A 4,322-nucleotide genomic window follows, 5' to 3' on the forward strand; every position below is an offset into this window, starting at 1 on the left:
CTCAACTTGCTTAAACCTAATGATGGGTTCTGCAATTGGCTTGAATAGCTCATCAACCTCTGTTGATTCAGGCTCGTCAGACTTGGTCTGATCAGTCTGTGGTTCAGTCGGTTGGTCTTTTTGGTTCTCAGTTATACCTACCTGATTGTCTACTTATCTTCCAGACCTTAAGGTGTGAATTGCATTTACATGGTTGAATCGACCTTCAGGTTGAGATTGTTGACCAATTTGAGCTCTTGGATTAGGTTTAGGTTGGCTTGGTCATTTTTCTTTTTCTCTTTCATTGATGGTGGTAGCCAACTGACTTAATTGTACTTCTAGATGGACAATGGCTTGGGTGTTTGAATTTACAAGTTGGCTCGTGGTTTGCATGAAATTATTTATATTTTTTGTCAAGGCTTTTCTCTAGTGAATTATGCTTTTGGTCATTAAATTGTATACTATCAAAAGTGATTTTTATTAAAATCTCTAACCCTTTTTCTAGTGCATTAAGCCTTTGATCATTGTTAAAGCCCTGTGAATAATTTGATGGTTAAGTGGGCCTTTGATTGGATTGATTAAGGATAGGTCTATTGAGATTTGACCCTTGTGACCAAGAAAAGTTAGGGTGATTCCTCCATCCTGAGTTATATGTTGGTGCATAAGGTCATTTGTAGGTTTGTAGTAGGCAGCATTAACCTGTGCTACTTCGTTCCCAGTTGGGTTCATCAAAAATGGACATTCTTCCATGATGTGGTATGTGGCATTACATCCATTGCAAGTAGATATTGAAACTTGGTTCACTTGGGTGTATTCCTTGAGTTCTAAGGCCTCTAACCTATGTAGTATAGTATCTATTTTGGCCTTTGTAGCTAGGGATGTGGATACTTGGTCATAGCACCTCTTGTAGGTTCCCTAGTTGCTTCCCACTGCAGGTTCTTTTCTGCTAGGTCCTCTAAGAATTGTCAGATTTCATTAGCTTCCTTATGCATAAACTGGCTCTGACACATTGACTCTAGCATGGTTCTAGAGTTTGGGTCTAGTCCCTCATAAAAGGTTTGGCATAGTCTCCAAGTCTCAATTTCATGGTGTGGGCATTGGGTTAAAATGTTCTTGAAACGATCAAAACACTTTCAGAAAGACTCACCCCCAAATTGATAAAATTGATTAATTTCATTTCTTAACTTAGCTGTTTTATGATGTGGAAAAAATTTTCTCAAAAAAATTTTTACAAATCCATCCCAAGTTGTGATCGAGTGGTTGGGTAGACTATATAACCATTTCTTAGCACTATCCTTAAGAGCAAAATTAATTAGCCTAAGTTTAATAGCATCATCTGACAATTAGTGTATTCTCATGGTGTCACATACTTCCTCAAATTCTCTAATAAAAATATATACATCTTCATTACCAGTGAATTTAGGGAGCATGTTAATGATTTGAGGTTTAATTTCAAAAGTTATTGCATTGATTTGGGAAAGTCTGATACAAGATAATTGGGCTGACCCAATAGGATAACAAAGATCTTTTAGGACCTGAGGTTGATTGACTTCACTCATTGTGGACTCAGAATTTTCTTACATTAGGGTAGGATTTGAATCAATTCTCACTAATCGACCAGATATCCTTGTCCAAAAAAAATTTAAGAATTTTCAATTATTTTTGTAATTTTTTTATTTTTTTATTTTTTTTAAAGAGAAGAGGAAAGAGAGATAGGTGAGAAGAGAATTCTAAAGATGAGAGCTTAAGGAGTCCTAAATCAAGAGATGATAGAGAAGAGTATTTTAATTAGGGTTAATGGTTGTAGGTTAGTAATCAAGTTATGCAGATAATCCTAGCTAAGGATAACCCTAGATCTAGACAGCTCCTAACTGTCAAGATTATCTTTGAGCACTCCAGGTAAAAGATTAGCCACTCAACTGGTCAGATAAGTGTAAGGTTGGTGGGGGTCCCTCCATTGCTTTCCTTAGACACCAACTGAGTTGGTCAGGTAAGCGAATGAAATCAATTAAATAACCATCTTTCTTCAGGACGAGTCTCTGAATCACTTTTCTAGATACCAGTCAAACTGACTAACCCTAATCTGGTCCAACTCTTTGGATCCCTTATCCTATTGAGCTCGAGAGTCCTTAGGAGCCAACGTCTAATTGATTTTAAGTTAAGATTTAAGTCAATATAATATACAGAATAGTGATTTGTGGGCCAAGAAAGGGTGATGAAATCTCCACCTTATCTTGTTTAGGATTTATGCCCTTAAGACATTTTATGGACTTATGTAATGCAAGAAGAAAAGATAGCCAGATTTGGTAGTTAGTCAAGAGTAAATTGATTTATTTTACCTTTTAGGTTTTGTGATTAAGTTTCTAATTTTCTAAGTAGATTATGAGGTGTCAATGTAGAGATTTTTTTTTTAAAAGAAAATAAGTTTGACTAAGAAACTAAGCAAATTAGAAAGCAAATAAAAAGAAACTAAGAATAAGACTAAAAATTTTTTTTAAAAAAAAATAATCATACATAGATCTTCGATAATGACGTCAAAATTTGATCGCTATTGTAGGCGGTCAAGAATAAAAACTAACTCAAACTATATAGATAGGGTGAGTAGGGATCATTTTCATGGAGATCTAGGGCTATTATCTTTTAAAAAAAAAAAAAAAAAAGAGAATTATTTGTAGAAAGATTAAATAGAAATAAAATAGTAAAAATTTAATTATAAATATAAATTAATTTATGAAAGAAAATAAGTCAGAGAAATAATTTAAGAATTCTGAATCCATCATGTAAATTAGATTTATTTTTTTTCTTATGTTGTAATATTAATTTTTATATTTAAGATATTAGCATAGCTTATCTCTAAGAGATACGGACTGTATCAGTAGATTACAGCTCATCCTGTCAGAGTATAAACTATCTAAATTTAATTATAAGATATAAGATTTAATCTAATATACTATAATCTATCTCTCTTAAACACGTATCGTATCCAGGGATCATGGCACGTCAGTACAGAGTATAGGCTATGTAGGCTAGATCAATACCTCAAAAAAAAATAAAAAGATATAAAATAAAAGCATAATTTTATTGCATAAAAATTAAATACAAGAAAAAAAAGTAAAAATCTATTTATAGGCTTCATCGTATTCCTGGATTGAAGGGATCTAGCCACGCATCAAGATCTCTAGCTCTATAATCTCTCAATATTTGATCCCTAAAGCTCTTTAATTTTTTTTTTACTTTTTCTTTGATTTTTTTTTCTCTCTACACTTATTCCTAGACTTCTTATTTATAGGTGAATTTTTCATATTTTTTTGATAGGAAAAGAAGTCCTAAAATTCTTAAAAATTGTATAAAATCTTTTACAATTATTTCTGACCATCGGATCAGCTTCGGACCACTCAGATCTGATCAAAAATCACTGTTTTAATCCTTATCAAAGTCAGATGCAATCACAGCCATTCGATCGCACCTCTGATTGGTTTCTGACTGTTGGATCATGCAATTTCTCTCTTATTCTCAGTCGGAAACATCCTCAGCTGTCGGATCTCGCGATGGATCGCATTTGGGCTGTCGATCAGTGCCTTGATTTTCTATTAAAACATGAGAATGATGCTGGCCATTCGATCGTGTGATGGATTGAGTTTTGACCGTCAGATTGCACCCAGGAGTCTTTCTTTCAACCGGCAACAAATGTAAACCATTGGATCTGGGTCGGGATGATTGTGGACCATTGGATCGTGCAAAATCATCTCAACCCACTGTGAGCCGCATCTGTTGACCGCATATTATTTTCAATGGACTGCGTCCTGACTCTGTGGATCGAGTGGCCGGTCCACCGTGCACCGAAGGTAATAAAATTTATTTTTTAAGATATTTTCACTCGATTTTGGCTCTGATTTTTATCTAAAAAAATTAGAAAAAATATACGTTAAATTTTTTATTAATTTCTTAATATTTTGATACTTAGATTCTTAATTAAATCAACATCTATTTTTTATAAATATGCTCTAATTTTATTTTTTTTTAAAATTATTTATTTTTATAAAAAAAATCTAATTTATTCATGAAATTAGATTTTTAAGAAGATGTTAGCACCATAAGTTATCAAAAATATCTTCAATAAATATAAAAATATATCACTTATCAGTCACTAATATGTGAAAAATAAAAAATTTTAAAATTTTAAAAACTTGACTATTAGTGATGGAAAAATATATTTTCATCGCTAATATATTTTTTTATGATGAAAATATTTCATCGTTAATATTTAAAAAATTTAAAAATAATAGATTAATTGTGATGAAAATATTATATCATAAATAATATATATTTATGATAAAAATAAT

General features: G+C 32.1%; 1 non-coding gene across 1 annotated transcript; it reads left to right on the forward strand.

The window, feature by feature from the left end:
* The first annotated feature begins 1,059 nt into the window (after positions 1-1,059).
* Positions 1,060-1,166, forward strand: LOC114914271 (small nucleolar RNA R71). The gene has a single exon (XR_003801056.1). It is a non-coding gene; the product is annotated as a small nucleolar RNA R71 (small nucleolar RNA).
* The last annotated feature ends 3,156 nt before the right edge of the window (positions 1,167-4,322 follow it).

The sequence above is a fragment of the Elaeis guineensis genome, chromosome 5, assembly GCF_000442705.2.
Source record: "Elaeis guineensis isolate ETL-2024a chromosome 5, EG11, whole genome shotgun sequence".
NCBI classification, from domain to species: Eukaryota; Viridiplantae; Streptophyta; class Magnoliopsida; order Arecales; family Arecaceae; genus Elaeis; species Elaeis guineensis.